At 43.9% G+C, this 27,706-nt stretch overlaps 1 protein-coding gene across 4 annotated transcripts in view; it reads left to right on the top strand.

Annotated features, from left to right (window-relative positions):
- The window catches only part of CNTFR (ciliary neurotrophic factor receptor), a 549,220-nt gene that overhangs the window by 231,921 nt on the left and 289,593 nt on the right, over window positions 1–27,706 (top strand). The window contains exon 1 of one of the 4 annotated variants that reach the window (XM_042448840.1): window positions 20,598–20,747. The exons of the other annotated variants lie outside the window; for them this stretch is intronic. The gene's annotated coding sequence lies outside the window, so the exon portion shown is untranslated. Of the gene's footprint in view, window positions 1–20,597; window positions 20,748–27,706 lie in introns of those variants that run through there. 4 annotated transcript variants of the gene reach the window in all.

The raw sequence follows: 27,706 nt of genomic DNA, 5'->3' as shown, positions 1-27,706 counted from the left end.
TGCGAGAATGGAGGTGATGTTGTGCAGCTGTTGGCTTTGGTGGGGTGTTCTCCTTGACTGGAGAGGGGGTCTGTTACCCCACTCCAGAGGGTCCTCTTCCGAATCTCATGCTGGGATGTCTGTATGATCACTGACACTTTATTTTATGTCTTGCAGCCCAATCATCAGTAACTTCGCAGCAACTAAAAGCTTTGAAGGATATGGCCTCTTGTAGCCTGGCAAATGGATTGTAGAATCCTTTTTTGACTTCTCATGATACACTGTTGTTATTGCTGTGTGCCTTCAAGTTGTTTCAGATTCATGGTGACCCTAAAGCAAACCTATTATGGAGGTTTCTTGGCAAGTTTCTTCAGAGGGTGTTTACCACTGCCATCCTTAGAGGCTGAGAGATAGTGACTTGCCTAATGTATTCCAGTGGGTTTTGGTCATTGAGCTGGGTTTTGAACCCAGGCCTCCCAGAGTCCTAGGCCTGCACTTAGGACCATAGAATCATAGAGTTGGAAGAGACCACAAGGGCCATCTGGTGCAACCCCATTCTGCCATGCAGAAAGAAACAATCAAAACACTCTCTGTGACACAATGGCCATCCAGCCTCTGCTTAAAGGCCTCCAAAGAAGGAGACTCTATCACTCTCTGAGGGAGTGTCTTCCACTGGCCCATAGCTCTTACCCTACCAAGAGCAATGGATTCAAGCGACAGAAAAAGAGATTGTACCTTAGGAAGAATTTCCTGACAATAAGAGCTGTTTGACAGTGGAAAACACTGCCTTAGAGAGTGATGGAGTCGCCTCCCTTGGAAGTCTTAAAGGAGGTTTTTAAACAGAGGCTGGATGGCCATCTGTTGGGAATGTTTGAATTGTGTACTCCTGCATGGTAGAATGGTGTTGGCCTGGATGGCCCTGGGGATCTGTTCCAACTCTATGATTCTGTGATACCAGGACTTTTGCCTAAACCTTTCCAAAAGTGAAATTTGACATTAGATGGAGCCCTGAGCCTATGGGGGACATGACAAATTCAGGTGCTGCTGACACCTGGATTATTTTGGATTCTTGGCAGTAAGGCAGGCAGGTGACTTTTCAGGTGATCCATCCATCAAGGACTGCCTTGGAAGACACCATCCTCTCTGTGTGACCTGGTTTTCCTCTTATCACTCCACTTGACAGGGATTTTTGTCTCAGCTGCCAGAAGAGAGAAGAGATCAGGCACCTGGGAAACGGTATTTTTGACAGGCAGAGATCCAGGAGATGTTTCCGCAAGAGACTCATTTGTCCTCTCATTTGGTTCCACTTGTCTGTCTCATCAATCTTGGCTACATCTGCTCAAACTCGCCGCGCGTAACTGCCTCATTCCCTCTTCCTCCCCTTCTGCTCTAATGGATTCTCTTTGCTTCTGGAGAGGATAGATTTGACATTAAAAGTATAAGGCACAGAGAGGTGGGTCTTAAGAGATGTTGGGGAAAATGAATTCTTTGACCTGTAATAGTTACTACTTGCATTCAAGTCAGGTGTGACTTATGGTGACCCTGTGAATGAGAGACCTCTAAGAAGTCATCCACTGCCCTGCTCAGGTCTTGCAAGAACAAGGCAGCAACTGAGGCTTCCTTGGAATCATAGCATCATAGAGTTGGAAGAAATTCCCAGGGCCATCCAATCCGACCCGGTTCTACAGTGCTGGAATACAAAATCCAAGCATTTCCCACAGATGGTCATCCAGGGTCTCTTTAAAAACCTCCAAAGGAGAGTCTGCCATTCTCCAAGGTAGCGTCGTCCACTGTCAAACAAATCTTAACATCAGGAAGTTCTTCCTAATGTTTAGACTGGATTTCTCTTCCTGTAGTTTGTATCGATTGCTCCAGGTCCTAGCCTATAGAACGGCAGAAAACAAGTTTGCTCCATTCTCAGTGTGATATCCCTTCAAAGATTTAAGCAGGGTTATCATATCGCCTTTTAACCTTCTCTTCTCTAGGCTAAACATACCCAGCTTCCTCATCTGCTACTCAGAGGGCTTGGTGGTTTCCAGACCCTTCCACCATTTTGGTTGCCCTCCTCTGGGCACACTCCACCTTCTCAACATCTTTTTTGAAATTAGTCCCTAAACTGGACATAATATTTCAGGTGAGGCCTGACCAAAGCAGAATAGAGTGGCACTATTACTTCCCTTGATCTAGACACTATATTTCTATTAATGCAGCCTAGAATTGCATTGGCCTTTTTAGCGGCCACATCATACTGTTGACTCATGGTCAACTTGTGGTCTGCTAGGACTCCTACAGCCCTTTCACATGTACTGTTGTCAAGCCAAATGTCCTCCAGCTTATACCTGTAGTGCAGTCTTCCTGTTTTCCTGCTGCACTCCACTTGCCCCAGCACCATTGTCTTTTCCAGTGAATCATGTTGTCTCATTATGTGTCCAAAATACAATAGCCTCAGGGCAGGTTTACACCAACCAGAATACTCTGGGCTGCTCCTAGAGTATTCTAGCCCCAGAACTGCTCTGAATTCCCCCCATTACCTCTGCACTAAGTAGCAACACCAGCCGGATGTCTACACACACTTCCCATTGTGTCCCCTGGCACTGCTGCCACTGGCATGAGTCACTCCTCTCAGATCAAAAATGAGGTACCCGGCATCAATCATATGGCTGGGCAACTCATTGCAACCTTAGATGGAGTAACTTTTGTTAGCAACAGCAGTGCTGGTGGCAGAGTTGGAGATGTGTATAAACAGCCACCCAGCGTCACTCTAGAGTGCTCTGAATTTTCCTGAAACATCTAGAGCAAAAGGTAAGTCTTTTTGATTGGTTCGGTTCAAGAGAGGGATGGGCCAGATTTGATACAGAACTGGCCTTCTGTCATGAAGTCAGGCCACAGTTGATTTGGACTTTGGCCCTGCACTGTGAAGACAGGGCAAGGGGGAAAGTGGTTCATTTGGCCTGTGTAGACATGCCCTCAGTTTAGTCATTTTGGCTTTTAGGAAAGCTCAGGCCTTATTAGACTATTTGGTATCTGCAGAATTCTCCTTGAGCACCACGTTTCAAATGAGTTGATCCTCTTCTATGCACATTCTTCACTGTCCAGCTTTCAGCCTCCTGCATAGAAATTTGAAATGCCTGGATGATTCTGATTAAAACAGGTCCAGTACCTGTGGAATAAAACAACCAGGCCAAATGAGGCTTGCATAAGTATATCAAGAGGTTTTGAACCTTCAGGAGACCACTGGAAGGTTTCTTCCAAAATGCACCCAGGGATGACCTTTTATTTTACCCACCTCCACCTTTCCTTGTGATTTCCACTTTAGCGGCCAAACTTACAGATTCATGGCTTATTTTTTAAAATATGATCTGGGTAGCTGATGAGGCAGATTTATCTCCTCTCCCCTTTTCATCTCTTTTGCTTTTCATGTATGGTCAGTAAAGGATGCTAGAGGCAACTGCTGTTTACCTTGCCTGTTGCATGCAAACACATATGACTACAATAGGATTGGACACAGCTGAATCCCACTGTTTCCCAGCTCAAATTTTATTGTATTGTTTATTGCAAATTCCCTGCTGCACCCAACACTGGAAGTGTGCATTTCCCCAGTCTTCTTTCATCATCTCCCTCAAACTGATGTTGTTAAGAAACTTGAAGATAGACAGAGGATAGGGAGCAAAAGGGATTGGGTGGGTATGAAAAAATCTTTGTAAAAAGAAGCTTCAAGATCAGAGGCTTTGATCTAACCTGTACTGCAGAAATAATGCACTTTGACACCACTTTTACTGCCATGGCTCAGTGTTATGGAATTTTGGGGTTTGTAGTTTGGTGAGATATTTAGCTTTCTCTGTCGGAGAGTTCTGGCCCACAACCAACTACAGATCCCAGGATTCCATTGATGGAGCCATGGTCATTAATACTACTACTAATAAATTTTATTTATATACCGCTTTTCCACAGATCAAAGCGGTGTACAGACAATTAAAACCATACAATTACAGAAGTCTAAGCACAATCATTCACCTTCAAGGGTAAGCAGGGAATCGATGGTAACAAGGTAGATAACTTCATTCTTCAGGGGGGAAGGCTTGACAAAAAAGAAGAGTTTTAAGCCTCTTTTTGAATGTTTCTAGGGGGGTTGTCAGACGGAGCTCCTTGGGTAGATCATTCCACATCCATGGGGCCACCACTGAAAAGGCCATCTGGGATGTGGCAACATATTTGGAAGGTGGAATTACCAGTAAGTTCTTCCCAGATGTTCTGAGTGTGCGGGGCGGATCATATGGGGAGATGCGGTCCCTCAAGTAACTCGGGCCCAAGCCATGTAGGGCTTTATAGGTAGTGACCAACACCTTGTATTGCGCTCGGAAGTGAATGGGCAGCCAGTGAAGATCTTTCAAGATAGGTGTTATATGGTCAAACCTGGATGCACCAGTGACCAATCTGGCTGCCATATTTTGTACTAATTGAAGCTTCCGGACGTGGTACAAGGGTAGCCCCATGTAGAGCGCATTACAGAAATCTAAGCGAGAGGTTACCAGAGCATGTACCACAGTTTCAAGGTCCCTTTGGCCCAGAAAGGGCCGCAGTTGGCGTATCAACCGAAGTTGATAGCAAGCACTTCTGGCCGTTGCATCTATTTGAGATGTCAATTGCAAGGACGAGTCCAGAAGTACTCCTTCGGGGAAGTACTGTCCTTCGGGGAAGTGTGACCCCATTCAGGACAGGTGGATAAATTTCCTTTCTAAGGCCTGGGGGACCTATCACCAGTACTTCCGTTTTCTCTGGATTCAGGCTGAGTTTGTTTTCCCTCATCCAGCCCATTACCAACTCCAGGCAGGCATTCAGAGGAGAGACCCCATCCTTGGTCACTGCATCAGTCGGGGACACAGAGAAGCATCTTTGGGTGTCATCAGTGTACTGATAACACCGCGCCCCGTGTCTCCGGATGATCTCTCCTAGCAGTTTCATGTAAATGTTAAACAAAGTGGGAGACAAAATAGCGCCCTGAGGGACACCAGATGTCAGTTCCCTCTTAGAGGAGCAAGTGTCCCCCAACTGCACCATCTGGAATCTGCCGGAGAGGTAGAAACGGAACCACTGGAGCGCAGTGTCAGACATTATTTCTTCACTGCAGATTAGAACAATGTTAGCTGATATACTCAGTAATATAGTTTGCCGTGCTGGAACTCACGCCCAATCCCATTTTTCCTCCACCTGACGTCTTGATGAAATGATATTAAAAAGCAAACAATGCCTTTTTGGCATCTGTCAAATCTGTCAAATCCAAGCATTGAGAGCCTTCTTGTTTTCAAAAATTGATTAAGAAATGAAATTGATTTTGTTAATTTGGATGTGTACCACTCAATCCTGTATATTAATTGATTTTTTTAATTAATAAACTGATGATGGGGCAGGATTGATACCATTGTGGAGAAGATTATTTGGTTGTTACCTAATACATTACCTGCAAGTCATAAGAGTTAGCCTTTTGGACTGCTGGGGCCATTGGCCATGTTGGTTGGGGATTCTAGGAGTTGTAATGGGGAAAGTGTTATTTAAAGCTCTGCCCATGAGTTATGACTTCCCTGCCAGCCAGAGAGGAGCTGTTGGCAAACTGTATAATTTCTTTGGTTGCCCTCCAGTATCTGAGGGGAGGTCTGTGTGGAGACCATGCCCTTTCTCCTGAAATTCACCCATCTCTGATCTCTCCCCATTTCTTGCTCCTCTCTTTCCCCAGCCTCCCTCCTTTATTTCTTGGCTTCCAGCAATAACTGCTAAAGGAAAGGCAATCAGTTACTGATATCCAATCTCACCAGTGACTGGGACTTGGACATGATGATTTGTAAGACCGTGGGAAAAGGCCCGAGCTGTTGGCAAACCCAGGTGAAAAATAATGTCAGTGTGTTTGAGAGGAAGCAAACGGGTTCTTTCTCTAAAGTATGGAGGGAAAATATTTCCAGGGGAGAGGAAAGAATTTCCCATAAGAGGGGAGCTGGGTTTTGGAATCGGAAAAATCTGGTTCTTTCATTTGAGCCTAGTTGCATCTACACACAAACGGGCACACACACACACACACACTTCTCTCTGCTGAAGATGCTAACCCTTGACTACACTGTCCTTGTATGTGTTGTGGTTGTTATTTGCCATCAAGTCTACTTCAACTTATGGAGACACTGTGAATCAGTGATCTGGGTATGTTTAGCTTGGAGAAGAGAAAGTTAAGGGGTTACATGAGAGCCATGTTTAAATATTTGAAGGGATGCCATACTGAGGATGGAGCAAGCTTGTTTCCTGCTTCTCCAGAGACTAGGACATGGAACAATGGGTGCAAACTACAAGAAAAGAGCTGTTTGGCTGCAACAGGCTGCCTGGGAGAGTGGTGGAGTTTCCTTCCTTGGAAGTTTTTAAACCGAGGCTGGATGGCCATCTTCTATTGGGAGTGCTTTAATGGTATCTTCCTGCATGTTGTGACTGGATGACCCTTGGGGTCCCTTCCAACTCTAGAATTCTATGATTCTATTATGCTAATACGTGGCAAATGCCACTTTGATATATTCTTCTTGGTGGTTATCATCTTTTCAAAAGTAAAGGTAGTCCCTTGACATAATGTCTAGTCATAACTGACTGTAGGGAGTGATGCTCATCTCTGTTTCAAAGTCGAAGAGCCAACGTTGACCAAGGACTGCTCAGGTGGTCGTGTGGCTAGCATGCCTGCACCAAATGCTGTTACTTTCCCACAGAAAAGTGGTGTCTATCTATCTATCTATCTATCTAATAATAATAATAATAATAATAATAATAAAGATTTATTTCTAGCCCACCCAATCACAAAGAATCTGGGCGGGTTACAACAGTAAAATACATCAAGTTACAATAGAGTTAAAATAAAATCAAACCCTAGACCTACCCCCCCATTCCCAGTACTAAAACAGAATTAAACAGTAATAATATAAATGTTGGGGCATGAGGAAAGACACGATGTGTCTACCACGACCACCTACAGAGTTGAACCACGTCGACAGGACGACAGGAAGAAGGAATCTGTGAAGATGTCTGCAACTAATAATGGCTCTTACAAGTCATCACTCTTCACGAGGGCTTTAATCTTCATTTGCAGTATTTACAAAATAGATATACACAGTGTATTGGACATCCATCTCTAATACACACTATTTAAATAACACAACCTCTGAGACAGCCACAGCTACACCAAACATCTCACTGTCTCTCAGATTCGGAGACAGCCCACTCTGAGGCACCAACTGTCTCATTCTCCCTCAGTGACAGTTGAGAACTGACAGTTGACAGTTGCATCAACATTCCAATGATGCACTGTTCGAATGCTGACACATAGGACTGCCACTAGAGCTGTATATAACTTGCACAACAGCTCCACCTAGTGGCCACATCCATATCAATTCCTGACAATAAAAACATTAAAGACATTAAGCAAAAAAAAAAAAATAGGCAGAAAGATAGGTGGGGAAGAATAGACAGATGAGGGGACAAATATCTCTATATCTGGGGAGGGTAACTAAGTTGGAAAGGCCTGCCGGAAGAGATCCGTCTTGAGTGCTTTCTTAAAAGCTGTCAGAGTGGGAATGTGACAGATCTCCTCTGGCAGGTCGTTCCATAGTTTTGGAGCAGTAATAGAAAAGGCCCTCTGGGAAACTGATGTTAGCCTAGATTTTTTTGGCTGTAGATTTCTTCCAGAGGACCTTAGTGTGCGGGACGATGGACAATAGGGAAGAAGGCGTTCCCTCAAGTACTCTGGGCCCAAGCCATGTAGGACTTTAAAGGTAATCACCAACACCTTGTACTTTGCCCGGAAACTAATAGGCAGCCAGTGCAGGGACTTCAAGGCCGGTGTTATATGGTCATTCCTAGAAGTTCCCGTGATCAATCTGGCTGCCATATTTTGTACCAACTGAAGTTTCCGAACTTGGCACAAGGGTAGCCCCAAGTAGAGCACATTGCAGAAGTCCAATCGAGAGGTTGCCAGTGCATGTACTACTGTTTCCAGGTCCCTCGGCTCCAGGGAGGGGTGCAGTTGGCATACCAGACAAAGCTGATAAAAGGCGCTCCTGACTGTCGCATCCACCTGAGCTGTCAGTTGGAGCGACGAGTCAAGGAGCACCCCCAAACTGCGGACAGAATCCTTCAGGGGAAGTGTGACCCCATCCAGAACTGGCTGACACAACTCCATTCCTGGATTTGGGGTTCCTATAGCAAGTACCTCCATCTTACCTGGATTCAGCTTGAGTTGGTTTTCCCTCATCGAGTCCATTGCTTGCATGCTTTCAAACTGCTAAGTTGGCAGAAGCTGGGACTAGTGAGAGGAGCTCACCTCATCATGCAGCACTTGGGCCTCGGACTGCCAATCTTCCGATCTTCCAATCATCAGATTTGGCATCTTAACCACTAAGCCACTGCATCCCCTTTATCAGCTTGTACATAGCTTGAAAGAAGTCTGGAAATTAAAGCCTTGGGGGTTATAGACAGGAAGAAAGTAATTGTAAGAGCTGTTTGGCAGTGGCATAGAGTAACTTGAAAGGTGATGGAATCTCTTTCTTTGGCAGTTTTTAAACAGTGGTTGGGTAGCCACCTCTTAAGGGTGTTTTGCTGTGGGTTGGGTTGGATTAGGTGGCCCCTGGGATTCTTTTCCAACTCTGTGATTCTACTCATGGTTCCTTACCATGAGAGCTGAAGGAAGCTGGTAGAACTGGAGGCCATAAAATCCTGGGAGATGGTGATCTTTTTCTATACCCCATCAACAACTAGCCATGTTAGGACAAGAATTCTGGGTTGCATGGCTGCTTTTTGGGTCTCATTTATCATGATCTTTCATAGAGTGTTTGTTTCTTTAGAAGGCTGACGTTATTTTGACTGAATGAATCTCAAGGCAGACAACAATAACTCATAGGCACACACACATGCACATGCACACACAGAGATACACACACACCTCCCCAAGGATGGCACCCTCTTGGTGTTTTAACCACATAGCATAATATGTGTCTTCAGTTCACAGTTGCTTAAGCAGTGGAGTTCCACAACTGTAACTATCACATTTTTTGTGGATTTTAGATGTTATTGGACTTTGCTATATTCCAACGTGGCTGCTACTCCTGGATATGTTATCCATGCAACTGTGAGTGCTTAGATGGTTCATAATTACTCGTGAGTGCCTTCTGTGTCCCACTTGATCCCCTAGGGTTGCTATAGCTTTGCAATTGGTTGTGCAATGTTAGTGTTCTGCATAAAGGTAGGTGGTACAGTCATTGTATAATTGTGTGCGTGTAGGATCTGGACTCTAACCTTTATGGAGTCTAGCCTTTGTTGACTCTGATAATTGTCTATTTTGCAATACTGAATGGAAACAAAAATAGTAATAAAAAAACTCAGTGAATTTAAAGTGTTTTTTTGGGGGGGTTGTGTTTGTAGGTGACTGCAAACTGAGATGTCTTTTCTAAACCTGTGCTTGGCTCCCTGGGGACCTGTCAGATCCTTCCTGGGAGAATGCATTTCTTGATTTATGATACATAGAAGGCCAGGCAGATTCCTTGACCTCAGCAGTTGAGAAAGGGTCACACTGGGAGATGGTAGAAAGACAGATGTGTGCTTCGAAGACGCCATCTGAGATGAGATAAGCTGCACAGCTGTAGGAGAGGACCAAGGGAGCTGCCCTAGATTTGTACACTGCACACACATACAGAAAGAGAGAGACTAGTCCAAATGCTCGCACTCGCAGACTCCAGTCTGGTGCATCAACTGGGTTTCTAGATTTCACAACATTTCCAGATGAAATTCAGATAGAGAGGAAGCATCCAAACTCTTTGGGGGCTGTGCATTCCCAGAAAGTTTCCAGAGCAACTTTGCAGATGCTCCAGAGCTGGAAGCTGTTCAAAGGAGCACTGTGTCTCCTTCCTCCCATCTCCTTGCAAGAATGGGAAAGCCAGTAAGCAAAGTACATCGGTCATTTCCCCCTTCCCCCTTGCAAACTTTACTGAAAGGAATGGGACTGATGCAAGAGGACACATTTCATCATGTTTGCATGGCAGAAATTCCCAGAAGCTTGTGCCCAGTATGTGGCTAATGAGCTCCAATATTTATGGCCTCAGTTCTTTGTGGAGGTTATTAGGAAAAAAGTTGAACTTGCCCTTGTTAAGCACCAATAAAACCTCACCTGTTCGCCTTTGGGCATCACAGCTGCCAACAGACATTTTTCAATGTCCTGAATATTTTTCCTTAGTCTTATACTTAACATAACATAGTTTTTGCTTCTCAGAAGACATTATTTAGAGCCTTGAATAATCTGGGCAAAACAATTGTCAAATGAAGACTGCAGGATGGTTTTGTTCTGCAAAACACACCCATCTATTTGGGCATATTGAGAGCAACGTGAAACAATGCTTAGACGAATAGTCTTACGTAGCAGAAATGCAGACGGTAGGTTCCCAGATGTAACGCAGATTAGTTTTTCCTAAAAGGAGCAGGTGTCAGTGTCAAAAAGAGGTGTGAGCCAAAATCCAACTATACATGATTTGTTTGTGTAGAGCAGGGGTAGGCAACCTGCGGCCCGGCGAGGCCTTGGGACCGGCCCCAGCCCGGTCCTGCCGCCGATTGCCGCCGGGGCCTTTTGGGGGCAATTGTCTATAGAAGCCTCAAAAACATGCATTTATATTAACATTTTTTAAAAAATCAGCAAATTTTTTCACATGTCCTCCATGTTTTTTTAAAAAGTGTCTTCCATTTGAAAATTTTGTCCTATATTTGTCCTGGTTTATTTATATATTTATTTTTTTTAAAAATTATTTAATTATTTATTTTTTGGCTTCGGCCCCCCAGTTGTCTGAGGGACAGCAACGCGGCCCCCGGCTCAAAAAGGTTGCCTACCCCTGGTGTAGAGCAAATCTAAACTGACAAAGTTGAGTGGTGGTTGCCCATCTGCAGGATGCTAGCATTGTCTGACTCACTGTTTACCTGCCAATGTGCTTCTTGTTTCCACAATCCCAGTGGAAGGCACTGATGTTACACACCATCCAAGAATGCACAACAGCCTGTGCAACAGTTGCACTTGCAACTTTTTACAAAAATGAATATTGGCATGAGCATTCCAGTAATAAGAGATCTAGCCCATCAGGGACCTTTCTGGCATGTTGTTGTTGCTGCTGTTGTGTGCCTTCAAGTCATTTCTGAATTATGGCAACCCTAAGGTGAACCTATTATGAAGTTCTCTGGGCAAGTTTCTTCAGAGGGGGTTTGCCATTGCCATTCTCTGAGGCTGAAAGAATATGACTTGCCCAAGTTCACTCAGTGAATTTACATGGCCAAGCCAGAATTTGAAACCTGGTCTCCAGGGTCACAGTCCAACACTCAACCCACTCCACCACATTGCCATGTCATGTACTCAAATGAATCCATGTTTTGCCAGATATGCAGCAGAAAGCAAGGCTGTGAATAGACTCAGTGGCTGGACTTATTCTTGGAAGCAGAAGAGAAATAGTTTTCCTCATTTGGGGGGGAAAAAAAGGATAGTGGCCATGAAAAATGATGTGTGCATTTAGATATATAAATTATCTAAGCTTAAAATGACTGTGGGAGTGATGGCCATAAACAGATTAGTGCCGGAATTTAAAAAGGAGCCTTGGAGAAATCGGCACCCGAATCACGGGCATCCTATCAAGTACAAAAATCCATTATCTTAGAAGCGACAGGAATTGTCTGGCTGACATTCCTTCTATGATGCCCTGAGTGGTGTGTGTATATATGTGTGTCTGTTTTCTTTTTCTTTTTTCCTTGGTCTAACTTGAATGTTAAGCAGGAAACCGAAGAGGTAATAAATAACCTAGGGTTACAAAGCTTGGCAGAGAGTCTGTGCCTACATTTAAATTTGGAGAGGCAGCCCCCTCCGATTCCTTAAGGCCCTGAGCTCTATTTAGCTGCATCCTCTTTTTTGTGTGTGCAAATAGAAGTTCTTCCTCAACCTTAGGACTCTTTGGAAATGTGAGAGATAGTACAGTACTAGATCTCTCAAGCCAAGTAACTGAACTGGCAAAGCAGAAGCAGGACAAACCCCAGTCCCAGAGACACATACACATACAAGAACAGTGTCAAATGGGGAAAAATCAGCATAGGCCCTGACCCTGCATGGGCCATGATACACTGGGGCAACCAAGGTTCTCCTGGACCCAGTCTCCCCATTTGTTACCTGGCCCTTTGTTTCCACTTGGAGTGGTTGTCTACATTGGTGTCCTGCTGAGGCATTGGATGCACCTAAGAGTGTTGCTGGTCATTTGCTTTTGAGGTCAGAACAAGATGTCCAGTGATGGACACCATGTTCTGACCACATAGTAAGTGACCCCTGGCAGCAGTGGATGTATCGGGTGACTCAGTGGGATGCCTCTGAAGACAGCGGGTCTGGCACAGAAATGGAGGGATTTGGATTTCCCAGAAGGTCTGGGGTAAAAAGCAGGCTTTTTAAAGACTATTTTAAGGTTGTTTTTGAGAGCCAGCATGGTGTATTGGTTTGAGCATTGGATAACGACACTGGAAACCTGGGTTTGAATCCTGGCTCAGCCATGGAACCCACTGGGTGACCTTAGGCAAGGCATATGGGTCCCTTTTGGAGAGAAAGACGGCATAAAAATGAAACAAACAAACAAACAAATAAATAAATAAAATATGTTCTCAACCTCAGGAGAAGGCAATGGCAAACTTCTTCTGCCAAGAATACTCCATAACAGGTTTGCTTTAGGGTCGCTATAACTTGGAAATGACTTGAAGGGACACAACAACAGCAACAGCAATAACAATGAAGCATAAGCACTCTTTGGCAGAGAAGATTAAAGACCTTGTAAAACTACAAAACATATGATTCTGTAGGATGGAGCCATGGCAGTTAACTACAAATACCCAGATTCCATAGGATGGAGCTACAGCACTCAAAATGGTGTCAAACACTATTATTTTTACAGTGTAGATGCTCCCAGGACTGTCCCTGCCAAACTGGGGCAGTTGGAGGGTATGAAACCCAGATCAACTCCCCCGTCTATCCCCTGGTTAGGTTAGCTGGGCAGCCTCTGTGGATGTCAAGGGATGTTATGTGGCTGCATCCCCTTTAACACTCCCAAAGTTGCCTCGAAAACCAGCGTGGTTGGGCCAAAATGGAAGCCTCCTCTTTTCCTTTTCCTTTTTAATTTAGAAAAATACTTAAAAAAAAAAAAAAAAGAACGGTGGTTTTGATTTATAGTCCCCTTGTTGGTGCTCCCAGGAAGACTTGTAGAGATTTTAACAACCTTTTCTCAGCATCACACCCAGCCCAATAAACAGGCGTCCATGTGCTCGGCACACATTCTCACTCCCAATATAAAAAGAGTTTTATGAGAGCGGAAGTCTTGTTGGTTCAATGGAACTGAGTGTGTTGGGCCCACTTGAGCGCATGGTGGACTCTTTTTTCCCTCCGCCTCTCTTCGCTTCCTCTCTCCAACTTGTCAGACTTCAGTAACATTTACAACTATTTAGCCATCAAATTTTATGTGCGGCTCCTAGAGGGGCTGAAAAAAACCCATGTCTCTTAACTACCGTGGTGTCATAAATGGCAGTCTGTTAAACCACATCAGTTCAACAACTGTTTTGCCAGGGCTTTGGATGGGGTTGCCTGATGGGGAGTGCTGATTTACATTAGAGGTACCTTGCATCCCAAGTAATCAGATTCATTCATTGACATCTCTTGTCTTTTGGCTAATCCAGATCGGATCATGGAATTATAGAGTTGGAAGAGAACCCAAGGGCCATCCAGTCAAACTTTCTTCTGCCATGCAGGAAGATACCATCCAGGCCTTCCCTTTGGCAGCTGGCCATCCAGCTTCTGTTTAAAGATGTCTGAGGGAGTGTGTTCCACTGTCAAACAGCCCTAACTGTCAGTATGTTCCTCCTAATGTTGAGGTGGAATCTCTTTTCCTGTAGGTTGCATCCATTGTTTGGCTCCTGTTCTCTGGAGCAGCAGAAAACAAGTTTGCTCCATCCTCAATGTGAGTGACGCCCCTTCAGATATTTAAGCAGGGCTATCATATCACCTCTTAACCTTCTCTTCTCCAGGCTAAACATCTCCAGCTCCCTAAGTCGTTCCTCATAGGACATGGTTTCCAGACCCTTCACCATTTTGGTCACTCTCCTTTGGACGCACTCCAGTTTCTCAACATCCTTTTAAAATTGTGGTGCCCAGAACTGGATGCAATATTCCAGGTGGGGCCTGACCAGAGCAGAATAGAGTGGCACTATTACTTCCCTCGATCTAGACACCATACTTCTATTGATGCAGCCTAGAATCGCATTGCCTTTTTTACCTGAACGATGGAGGACACTCCCTTGGAGGGTAGTGGAGTATCCTGTGGAGGTTTTTAAAGAGAGTCTGGATGGCCATATGTAGGGGGTGCTTTGATTGTGTATTCCCGCATGGCATAATGGGGTTGGATTGGATGGCCCTTGAAAGTCTCTTCCAGCTCTATAATTCTATATTTCTATGATTCTATGTTTAATTTTTTAAAAAGAAAAATATTGGCTCTTTGGGTAAAAAATATCTTTCTTTGATAGCTAGCTTGGGTCCCACTCTGGGAAAATGGCAGCCTAGAAATAAAATAAATAAGTTCCAAAGTGCTTTGGCCTGATCCAGACTGGCACTTTGCATCAGCCTGGACATGTAATAGGATTGCCTGGGGGCAGAGCGAACAAATGCCCCGCAACCTTACTATGTGGTGGCGGTGTAACAATGGCGATGCCCCGTGTACACGGGTGCTGCTATTGTGACATAAGCACCACGTGTCATCCACATGGTGCTGCGTGTTGCTTATGTCGCGAGTGCACCAATGGTGTATTTGCGATGTCACTGTGTCATCACACAAAGAACCTGGAAATTCTGGGTTCTTTTTGCTCCGCAGTGGTGGCACTCCATTAGGGGGCTGCACCATCCTTAAGGAGCAAAAATGGGTGCCGGCAGACTGCCATTTCTTGGCAGTCTGTCCCGCGCCTTAGTTCCTGTTTAATCCTCTTCTGCTGGTGTTGACTATTTCTCCTTGGCTGATTTTGTACTTCTCCACATCCATGAATGCCATCAGTCCTTTGTTCTGCCCTCCTGGCAATGGGCTCTTCCTATTCTTTCAGATCTTTGAAAACTGTCTTCATGCTGCTCATCTCTCTCCTGCTGCCCAGATTTTGCACATTTTTCTGCATGCAAAACTGGGTTCCCACACAAGGCTGTCTTGGCCCCTTTGCTGCCTTTTGGAAAGCCTGTCCCTTCTGATCATCATTCCTGACAGCTTCATGTTTGCACCCCAAATGGGGTCTCACCAATGGCAATGAGAATGTAAATTATTCATGAAGGAAAGGTCAGATGCTGGCCCAGCTCCTGCAGCCTCTCTCTCTCCCGTAAACAAATCTTGGCAGCAGAAAAAGCAAAAAAAAAACTCCAGAAAGCTTCAAAATATCAAAGAGGGAGGTAAATCAGACTTCCTTCCTACAAGCCACACTCCACACATCAAGCTGCTTTTGGGATGCAGTCCTTTGCTCCTTTTCCTCTCAAAGGAAGTAGTGAGGAATTTTAACAATTTTCTCCTCACGAAGAGAAAGTCTCTGAAAAATGCGACTGTCCAACTTTCCAGGCTCGTTGTGTTGCTGTGGAGGGAGCAAGGCAGCTCTCACTGGTGGTCTGGTGGTGTCCTGGGGCCCCGCATGGTGGCACAAGCCTCAGGGCTCCGCACGATGGACAGGACAGTGGCGCTTCCGGTCCACCCGGACTCCAACTCCCAGGTTCCCTGGGACCAGAAGCACCGCCATCAAGCAGCTGGGCTACTTCCGGTACTGGGAGACTTCAGTTCTCACGTTCCCTTGCGGGGCGGAGGTGGCCTTGAGTTGGTTGCTTCCAGGGCTGCAGCCCAGGATTGGCTGGGAGGCCAAAGGGGGGGTGTTCTTCCTAAGCTTCCCAGCCCCTGATTGCCTGGCCAGCCTATTTAGGGCCGTACGGCACTAGCGCTCAGTGCCATTTTTTGCTTGGCTCCCAACCCTCCCTCCCTTTCTTCCAGAGTTGCTGATCTGCTGTCACAACTTTTTGAGGGCAGCAGCATAGGTCTTGATCTGGAGGGCGTGGTTTCCAGTGCTGTGGAGCACTGAATCGGGAGTCCCTCGGGGACCTGGGAGTGCTGAGGGTCTAGTGATGTCACCAATGTGGGGACGACATTAATTCAGTGTCCCCCAATGACATGGGGCTAAGATGCGCATATGTGCATAACCAGATCCCTGAGCGGCATGCATACCCTAAGCCGGTTTGCCCTCTGTCATCCTGAAACCTGGCTGTGACCAGGCATTTTGGTTCATCGAACAAGACAGGTTGGTGTATGGCAGATCCAGACCTCATGCTTTCAGTCCAACCCTCTTTGTTTGTTTGCTGTATTCAATAAAGTAGTGGCCTTTTTCTGCCAATTCATTGTCCATTGTGTTATTGCTCTTTCTCCTCTTCCTCAGCAATTGGAGGATTTTTAGGGAGTGTTTGCAATCCCATATATTTCATGCAAAACACAGTGTGCCCACACCGTACATGGGCACACCATACATGGCTTCAAGCTTATGCTGAAGCCACATGACAAATAAACAAATGGTATGTGCACCTGTGGTACGTGTGCTGCACCACACTGCGAGCATGCTCCCCATTGTTTGCAATGGGGCACGATCATACGTGGAACTCCCCTTACACAGGGGGACCCAGAACAGATCCCCTGCGTAAGGGAAGGGCCCACTATAATCGCATGTGGTTGGTTTTGTGCAGAAAATATTTCTATGAAGAAATAAAGTTTCATATTCCCATTTTGGGAGAAAGGCGGGATGGAAACCCCAAAAATAACTAAATAAATATTCTGCACATAATAAAATATGTGGAAAAGCACTGCTTTGAGTGCAGAAAATAATATTTCTGTACGTTGTTTTCTATTGAGTTTATCACACGGGACGAATCCCAGGCAAAAACAAAATTTAAACTGAAAACATCACGCATTTGTGGGTTGTTTTTCAGACGACATTTGAGGTTAACCTGAACAGAAAGGCGAAAAAACTCACATTTGCAGGATGTTTTTCAGACAACATTTGTGTGGAAGACAAATAACATGAAAATAACTCAAATGGAAAGTCATCAAAACCAGCTCCTTTTTACTTTCACTATATTCTGAAAGTACAAATGAGCTTTCCATTTGGATTATTTTGGTGTTATTTCTCTTTCATGCCAACGCATCTGACAAACAACACCCGGACTTTTAAGTCCCATTTCTGCATGGGATTTAACCGATTTGCCCTCTGTGTGATAAACTCCTATGTCAAAAAATAGTTGTCTTCTATGAAGAAAAATTCCTCCCATTCCTAGGCTGCTCAGAAATACATTTTTATTGCCGATGTGCAGAACAATTGGAGACTTTGGCAATCTGCCTTTCAGCTCGGAGACTCTTGTTCCCATTTCACAGAAGAGTCATGGAAGTGATAAGAACAATTTGACTTCACTCATCCAGCAACTGGATGGTGGACCCTGAGCAAACTCTGGAGGCAAGGTTTTGTCCATTCACTTTTTTAAAAGGCTAGATATTGCAACTGTACAAGTCCTCCCAGGTGGAAAAAATTTAAACCAAACCAACCCAAAGCCAACTTTGTTTTTTGCTTGTTTCTTGCATCTCTTGCATTTTCTCTGCAGGATTCTGAGCAGCTCTTATGTCTGATGCTGTAACATCCATTGATGGATCTGTCTTCATTCATTTACTGACTGAATAATCCCAGCTCAGTGACATTTACACTCCTGCAATTGTTTAGACCCCAATTAGTTGGTACTTTTCCATGGTTACTTTTTCATTACTAATACTGCTTTCGTTGCTTTAGAGACCCTCAGACAAAAAAGCATAATAAAATACTCTCAAAAGTTAAGTTAAAAAATGCATTAATTCCAGGTGTTAGTTTCAACTAAAGTAAACCCATTTAATGAACAGTAATTTGGTAAATCAATACTTATGTTTGGTATGGTCCCCTAATTGTATGCGTCTGCTCTGCTTGGGGCTAGCAATAGGATTAAGGCCTCAAAGTAACTTTTAGAAGCAACCAGATGCCAGTATTCATTAAACTCATCACATTACTTTGGTTATGTCCTTGCTACTAAAAACGATTCTCATTGCTGGTGGCTGCAGAACTAGTGGCTGGTGAAATCTGAGCCCTGGAAGGGTGGCACTCCAACTATCTTTTCTTGGTGGCATGGAGGGCAGATTTTTGCTGAGAACAGATTCAGATTCTTAAACCCAGAATAGGAATTCAGTGCTTGCGTGACATCCATGTTGTTGTTGTTGCTGTCTGTCTCCAAGTCATTTTTTTATTCATGGCGAGGTGAACCTGAGAACCAGCGTGGCGTGGTAGTTTGACTACAACTCTGGAGACCAGGGTTCGATTCACTACTCAGCCACTGGGTGTCCCTGAGCAAGTCACACTCTCTCAGCCTCAGAGGAAGGCAATGGCAAACCCCCTCGGAACAAATCCTGGCAAGAAAACCCCATGATAAGTTGACCTTAGGGTCACCATAAGTCAGAAACCACTTGAAGGTGCACAACAAACACAACATGGACATAGTTTTTTGTGGGTTTTTGGGGCTATGAGGCTGTGTTCTCTAAAGATGCCACTACAGCTGCTGGCGAAACGTCAGGAATAAACTCTTCTAAAATATGGCCTCATAGCCTGAAAAACCTACAAAAAACTATGGATGCCAGCTGTGAAAGCCTTTGACTTCACACACAAGGTGAATTTACCATGGGGTTTTCTTGGCAAGTTTCTTCAGAAGGCCATCTATTCCAGCCTCCTCTCATACAGGAATATTCAATGAAAGCACTCCCCAGAGATGGCTACCCAGCCTCTGTTTAATAGCCCCCAAAGAAGGAAAGCCCATCACTTTCTGAGGAAGTCTATCCCACTATGAAACAGCTCTTATAAACTGCAGGTTCTTCCTAATGTTTAGATGGAATCTCTTTTTTTGTCATTTGAATCCATTGGTTCATATTTTAATCTCTGGAGCAACAGAAAACAAGTTTGTTCCACCTTCTGCCTGGCATTTCTTTGGAGATCTAAAGATGGCTTTTATTTGTGGGTTATTAAAAATAATCAGTATGAAAAGGGATGTTGCAGACCCTTGGAGACTAAGTGTGCGAAAGGAGTTGTAGCATGAGACTGAAGTCCATGGGGTTATTCAGATGGCGAAAAAAATCCCGGTAGAATCTGGGTTGAATCTTTGTTGTTCACATGCATTTTGATGCACCCAAGTAAGTTGGAGGGGGGCTTTAAAAAAAACCCCATTTAAGATGACGCAATTGATAGAGGGGATTTTCTGAGTTTTCCTAAAAGATTTCCATTGTTCACTGTGTAAATAACCAATGCAAATAGACCCTGGATAAACGAGGATAAAACTCTGCATGCCTTGAAAGTGATTTGAATACCTCTGCATTGTCAACCCAACTTTATTCTTAGTGTTGACATGTGTGAGCAACCAAACTCACAGAGATGCACATAGAGATGGTTCAGATAAACTAAGTAGTGTGAACAACAACACCAGAATGCATGAGTGAGATTATTCACATAGTTGTGCTAAAACAACAACATGGGAATATCATCTCAGAAAGCTCATGCTACAACCTCATCCACATGGGGCTGCAAGATCCCAATTTAATCCCAAACATAATCGGATGCATTCAAAATTCATGTGAACAACAGATTAATCCCATAGTAATCTGGGATTATTTATATGTCTGAACAACCCCTTAGTCTTCAAGGAGATGGAAGACCCTTTTGCAAATTGATATTCCAGACTAACATGACAATGTCCCTAAAAACTATCTGGCCAATGAAACCTTGCAAGTTTCATCTGGTACATGGCACACACAAACATAAATGTGGCTCTTTGATGGTGAGGAGTCCTCTTTCTCCTGTTCTTCTCTGCCACGAATTTTCAAGTGTCTTTCCTTTGCCCATCCCTTGCTGCAGCTCAGTGTGCAAAGATGGCACTTGGGTAACACCAGTGCCCCTTTCCAGCATCCCTCCTATGGCTTCTTTCAGCTTGTTTTGGGGATGATCCCAGGCATCCTTCTCCCTCCAAGAAGATCCTCTCCTTCCCCACCAGCCTTGCCTCTTTCTTGGCCGACGGAGAGGGGCAGTTACAGTAACTCGTCAAAGGTGATGGAGATGACTTTGATGGAATATTTCCCCTCCTTCCTTTAATTTTGCAGAAGGGCATTAGCGAAAGAATGCGCCGGGCTTTAATGGATTGTCTGACTAATATGGTCTGAAAGGGCTGAGCCGGAGGGAATAGATTTCTAATGGTCCTGTCAAATTTCTGAAGTGAGGCAGGAAAGGAATCAGGACGGGGGCTGGGAAAGGGGCAAAGGAAGGAGGAAAGGCTTCAGAAGTTTCTAACTCACTGCAGATAAAAACACACAAACCCCAACCTTTTGGTTCACAGGAGGGGGAGGCTGAGGAATCAGGCTCCGTTTGGATTTTAAATTGAAACCTTCTTTCCTTTCTTTGCCGGCTTTTTGGAAGGAAAGGAGGGTGAGTTCGTACCCTCTCAACATTTCAGAGATGAAAACCAGGAGACATGTGGCCAAACAGTGTGGTTAAGAAGGTGAAAGTTATGAAGGAGAAGAAACAACCAAGCTAAGAGAAAATGCAGCGGTTTGCTTTTGCCGGAGTCTACTGGGAAGGGCAAGATTCCGGTGAGTTAGCGGAGTGCAGACTACTTTTGCACTTTGAACTCAGTTTGCAGCCATCGGAAAAAGTCAGAGACAAAGGGGGAAAGGAGGGGAGGAGAGAGAAACTGGGTATTTTTTAAAAAGCACCTGGAAAATTGGGGTGACAGAGAGTTTATTAGGACTGGTGCCTGCCAAATCAGGACAGTTTGAAGATAGGTGACCTGCACTGTTGAAATAATTGACATTGCTTTAACTGCCATGGTGCAGTGCTATGGAATTCTGGGATTTGCAGTTTTGCGAGCCATTTAGCCTTGTCTGTCAGAGAGCTCTGGTGCCACAACAAATTATACATTCCAAGATTCTATAGGATGGAGCTATGGCAGTTAAAGCGGTGTCAAACTGCATTAATTCCTCAGTACTGATGCAGCCCTACAGTTGGCTGGAATGAGGACTTTACCAGCAGTTTCTTGGGATGCAAGGGAGTCAGGAACAGAAGAAAAGGGCCCTGGGTGAAAACCAGGAACCCGCATCCCCTTCTCAAAGTAGCAGTGGCCGCTTCTAGGCATAGTTGGGGAAACCAACAAGGCAACAACAGGATGGGTGGGGAAAGACTGTTGTTATTCAATTCCCAACTACGGAAAGAGTATCTTACCACTTGACAAACCCCATCAGGAGTAATGTTGCAGAAGCAAGACTTCAGCACAACATTCTCGCTCCCCATATTTGCACTTCCTGCATGTACTGAGAAATCATATTGCATGGAAATGCACCGAGTTTTTCTGTGTGTGTATGTGTGTATGTATATATATATATATATATATATATATATATATATGGTGGGTTTTGTCACAGGAAGTGTGGGTCTTCTGCACAAAACATGGGGAGGGTTGCACAGAAAATCCATTAGATGGATCCACTGCAAATAATAGTTTCCCTGAATGCTTGAGACAGTGAGAATACAGGGAGATTGCAGTGTAGAAATATTTGTGTTCTCCTGAACCAGGGAGAAAACTATGGACATTATTTGTCTGCGCATTTGTAGGATGATGTAGTTGTTCTCCACGCCTATGAGTAGGTCTGAGAAAAGAAGAGGGATAATGAACTTGTTTTCCACTTTCAAGGAAGATGTGGGCTTGCAGATTGCTGCACTGAACTATGGCAATGGAAGGAAACACAATTGCCTGCCCTTCTGAAAGGTCTTGTATTCACACAACAGCATTATAAACCTTCACTTTTTTTGTTCCTGAATGTGAAAATAGATATAGATAGTTGGAATATCCAAGACCGTGGATCTCAAGTCCATGAGAAAGAAGTGGCAACTGTATATTATTTCTTGCACCCAGAAGCAAATCATATGTTTTTATCTGTACTAGGCAACATTAATATGTTTGTGTGTGCTAGGCAACATTATTAGAGCATTTGTGCATTTTTTTATCTTAAAAACCCCCAACTTTTATTGAATTCAATATAATTTTACAAATTCAACAGAACAAAATTAAATTTGCAACCTGACAGCATGCCTTAGCCAAACATGAAATGCATGCATATGCACTCACACGTATTTTTCTAGCCTTCAAGTTAAGATAGCATTCCAAAGACAGGCATGAGAACTGGATTGAGCCAGATTATATCTATTTCTATTAATAAAAGAAATGAATGGAAACCAGTCCATAATAAAGAAGTCATCAGTGACTTGGATGATGGAATAGGGAGCATGCTTATCAAATTTGCAGATGACACTAAATTAGGAGGAGTAGCTAACAGCCCAGAGGAAAGGATCAGAATTCAAAATGACCTGAATAGATTGGAGAACTGGGCCCAGACTCACAAAATGAATTTCAACAGGGAGAAATGCAAGGTACTAAACTTAAGCAGACAAAAAATGAAAGGCCCAGCTATAGGATGGGGGACACCTGGTTTGATGGCAGTTCATGGGAAAGGGATCCAAGAATCCTAGTAAATCACATGTTGAACCTGAGTTAGCTTTATTATAAGTAAACAGCTATGTACAAGACATATCACAACAATAAAGCAAAAGAAAACAATTCATCTCACAACTTTGAATTATGTTGTGGGTCTCCTTTTTGGGTTCTATTCAATGTAAGTGGCCATTTTAAAGTCCAGTGCTGTCTTTGTGTAAATCTAGTCCAAAATGTGAAGTCGAAGGCTTTCATGGCCGCCATCCATGGGTTTTTGTGGGTTTTTCAGGCTATGTGGCCATGTTCTAGAAAATTTTCTTGCTGACGTTTTGCCAGCATCTGTGGCTGGCATCTCCAGAGGATGCTTTGCCTGGAACAGAATGTGCGACCAAAGGTTCAGATGAGATGGAGGTTGTCTTCTCTTGTTTATGTCTTTGTTAACAAAGTCAATGAGTGGGAACCATTTGTCTATGAAAGGTCCTGATTTTGGTTGTCCTGCGTAACTTGCCATTCTGTCAGGCAGTTTTTCGAGTACCTATAGGTCCCATACCTTTTCCCACCACATAAAGATACCTCCCCTGTTTTCCAGCATCTGACAATTTCGACACGGGCCGCTGCAATGAAGAAATCTATGAGGTCCACATATATTGATAACAAAAGCATTTCTGGACACAATTTTACTTCCTGATTGCTAATCAATGAAATTTGTTCAGGTCCCAATTGCCAAAATGAGTTTTTACTGAGGCAGTCTAGTCCCATGTGTAGAAATGTGCCATTATCATGACAACCGTGCCAACATCTGGAGGAAACATTTTTAACCTTTCTGGCAGCTTCACTGGAGTCAAATACCACTTGCGTATCATTTTAGAGGTGTTTTCTCTAATCTTTTGGATGCTTTTAAACAGAGGCTGGATGTCCATCTATATAAACCTATAAAAAGGTTTTGTACAAAATATTACATGTTGTCCAGAAAACTTAGTATTACTGTGTAAGAATGTGCAAAGTGATGCTGCACAACTGAACTTTTCACACAAATCATTCCCAAGAAAAATGTTTCTCATTGGGGACAAGATTATTTGTGAATATTCTTTACATTGGTGATAAGAAAAGGAGACGGGATCATTTGCATTGATTTCATGGGCTATTTTGTGAGCTTTCCTGTGTAAAAAGGTTTGTATCAGTCTTCAACAGCAACAACAACAACAACAACAAATTCCTGTCTAGGTTGATGAGAAACAGCCGATTTGTCTCAGTTTCCCATTTACAGAAGAGTAGCAAAAAAAGAAAAGAAAAGACGCTCCCATCGTTCGTGGAAGACTGAGTGACCCTTTTCTTTTTTGCTCTGCTCTTGAAGCATTGGATTTGAATCGCAGGAGAGGAGATTCCGACTGAACATTAGGAAGAACTCTCTGGTGCTAAGAGCTCTTCAGAAATGAAATGGAGGGTATATCTACACTGCAGAAATAAACACTTTGACGCCACTTTAACTGCCAAGACTCTGTCCTACAGAATCCTGAGGTTTGCAGTTTGTTGGGGCACCAGAGCTTTCTGACACATCTGGCCAAATATCGCACCAAACTATAAATTCCAGGATTCCACAAGATGGAGCCATAACAGTTAAAGTGGTGTCAAACTGGATTGTGGAGGACGCTCCTTCATTGGAGGATATTAACCAGAGGATGGTGTTTTAACTGTGAAGCCCAGCATTGGCAAAGGGTTGGACTACATTACCCTTGGGATCCCTTTCATCTCAGTACCTGGTATCTTGTCAGTGACATATGTAGACATACTATATAGAATCATGGCGAAGGAAGAGACTCCAAGGGGCCATCCAATCCAGCCCCCTTCTGCCATGCAGGAAGACACCATCAAAGCACTCCTTGTGACAGATGGCCATCCAGCCTCTGTTTAAAAACAGCCACCAAAGAAAGAGACTCCATCACTCTCTGAGGCAGCAGCGTCTTCTACTGTCAAACAGCTCTTGCTGCCAGGAAGGTCTTCCTAATGCTGAGGTGGAATCTCTTTTCCTGTAGCTTGAATCCATTGATCTGTATCTTAGTCTCTGGAGCAGCAAAAAGCAGGATAGAAATAAAAGTTTTATTTATTTTATTTATTTTATTTTATTTGTAGAAAACAAGGTTTCTCCGTCCTCAGTATCACATCCCTTCAAATGTTTAAGCATGGCTATCATGTCACCTCTTAACCTTCTCTTCTCCAGGCTAAACACACCCAGCTCCCTAAATTGCTCCTCATAGGGCTTGGTGGTTTCCAGGCCTTCCACCATTTTGGTCTGCATCCTCCAGACAAACTCCATTATGTAGTGTCCAGAGAGGTGTCCTGACTGATTTCTTTGGAGAAAGCATAATGGTCATTGTAAGATGGCAGCAATGTAAGCAGACCTATGTGTGTGAGGTCCATCGTGCATGTAGTAGTACATTCACCTACACAGAGAATGGAGTGCATGCACATTCCCTCTCTGCGTTGCACATTCCAGTTGGTTGTCAGCTGTGCACATTCATCATTGAACCATACGTTGTTTAAGGTTGGCATTCACTATAGGGGTTTCATAACATAACTCTGCCAGCAGATTATTTCCAGTGCTCTGAAGCAATGTAGGGTCTGGGTCTATGATTCTGTGATTCTCTGACTTTATTTCCTGGCATACTGCTGGCTGATTTGCCCAAGGCTCTGTCTCTTGCACCTCTCCTTGCTGCATGAACGATTCTGTCTCTTCTTTTCTTCTAGTTACACGGTAGCCTTTCAGAAACCTCTTGTACATTTCAGAACATTAGAAGCTATGACTATGTGAGCTTTCCTTGAAGACTTGGTTTTAAAAAATGTTGCAAAGCTAGCAAGTTTGTTTCTTCCCTCTCCACACCTCATTTCCAAAGAGAAGCCAAATACAGTGTGATGCAATCATTTTTCTGATGATTCTGATGAAGATGATGATGATGATGATGATGATGATGATGATGATGATGATGATGATGATGATGATGATGATGATGACACTTGGATTCATTTGAAAGGTACATACACATGAGGTTTAACTTCAAAGGTTTCCGCTTTCTGTGTGTGCCAGGAACATCTTCTGAGATAGAGATGAAAAGTCTGTTCCTGCTCCATGTCACTTCTTCACACATTCACAGATAGAATTACTTAGTTGGAAGGGGCCTCATGGTCCATCTAACCCACCCCCCTGTTCAATGCAAGATCTCTAGCTTTAAGCATTCCCTACAGGTTGCAGTTCAGCCCTTTTTTGGAGATGTTCAAAGAAGTCCCCACCACCTGTTTAGAAAATTGGTTCTACTACTGAACCATTCTTACTGTCAAGAGTTGCTTCTAAAGTTCCATTGAAATCTACTCTCTTGTAACTTCAAACCATGAGACCTGGTCCTAACCTCTGGGGCAGCAAAGAACAAACTTGTGTCTTCCTCTCTAGGACAGCCCTTGATGTATTTCAAGAGTGTGATCATCTCACCCCTCATTCTTCTCTTCCCCAAGCTGAACATGCCCAGCTTCCTCAACCTTTCCGCATAGCATTATATAAGATTATGTTTGGTGTGGAAGTGGTAGTGAAGGAGAAGCCTTCTCCCTTTCTGATCATAGGAGAACCCAGTGTGGTCCTCCACTGAAGGTTGACAGTCCTGAGTGGGCCAAAGGATGGATTTCCTCACATAGGATACAGATAATCGCTGGAATTCACCATCACAGGGTGTCATGATAGTTGCCAATTTGGAAGGCTTTACACAGGTCCTAAATGCATTCATGAAGGATAGATTCATCCATGGCTATTAGTCAGGATGGCTACACAGTAAGCCCTCTGCATTTGCAGTTTTGACTTTTGCGGTTTTGACTTATTCACAGATTTGAGGACTATGTTCTCTCTAGGAATCTCTATGTCCTCCAGCACAACTTTGCTGGGCATTGACCATAGAGTCACAGTGAAGGACCTAGAGATTTTATCTTATCTAGGCATTTGTAGGTCCTCCAGCACAATTCTATGGTCAACCTCTGGTGGATGATGACCATAGACTTTCACTGGAGGATCTAGAGATTCCTAGAGAGGTGTTCTCTCAGGTAAAATATTCATTTTTTATTTGTGTTTTTCCCACTTTCATGGGGGTCCTGCACCCCTAACCTGTTGTATGTGGGGGGGGGCACTGTATATCAGGCTGTCTCCTTCCCTGTCTTCATCCAAGGAGGCCAAGGAGGAAGGGAGATCTGAAGGGAGAGGCGGGACAATATAAATAAAACTTTTATTATTATTTATTATTATTATTATAAGGGAGTAGTAGTAGTATTATATGTCAAGGATATTTACACCTGTGTGTCGGTATTCATCAGAAGTGTGGTATAGTGCAACCACCACTTAATTTTGGGGATGTACATTTATACTATTATGCAAGCAGAATGTAGGGTCTTGGCTCTCTTATGCCTCCAATTAGGGGAGGGGGACAATTGCAATTAAAATCCCATTTCAGTGTGTACTTTCCTTTTCTTGTGGCCTTCATGGGGAAATGGGATGCTTTTGCTTATTGTAAAAGATCTTTCCAGGGTTGTGCACAGCAACCCCTGGGCTCTCTCCGAACATCTGTCCCTGGCTCTTGCCAACTCATCTGCTCCTCCACAGAGATGGCATTTACTAGGCTGCCTTGAAAACAGGTCTCTGGTCTCAGGTCTCAAATATTCATGAAAGATTGAAGATAGCTATGCATGTTATCCAGAAACAGCATCTTGAGGAGTTTAGGAAAGACCACAGTCTGTAAGACGGGTGGGCAGTGTCTGTTCTCCCGGAGGCTGCTTTGTAGTGTTAGCAACTGCTAGAGAACCCCTGGTCAATGTAGGATCTTTAGCCCCTTGATCAACACAGTCCAATCCCTTGGTCAGTGCAGGGTCTCCAGTGAGAACATCCCCAGCAGGAAGATGGCCAGCTTCTTTCTGGAGACACCCAGAAAAGGAGATCCCATCGCTTCTCTAGACAATTGGTTCCATTGCAAACCATTCTGACTGTCAAGAAGTTCCTTCTAATGTTCAGTTGAAATCTACCCTCCAGTAATTTAA

Source organism: Sceloporus undulatus, chromosome 2 (assembly GCF_019175285.1).
Source record: "Sceloporus undulatus isolate JIND9_A2432 ecotype Alabama chromosome 2, SceUnd_v1.1, whole genome shotgun sequence".
NCBI classification, from domain to species: domain Eukaryota; kingdom Metazoa; phylum Chordata; class Lepidosauria; order Squamata; family Phrynosomatidae; genus Sceloporus; species Sceloporus undulatus.
The sequence above is the reverse complement of the archived record's forward strand: the minus strand, read 5'-3'. Positions and strand labels throughout refer to the sequence as shown.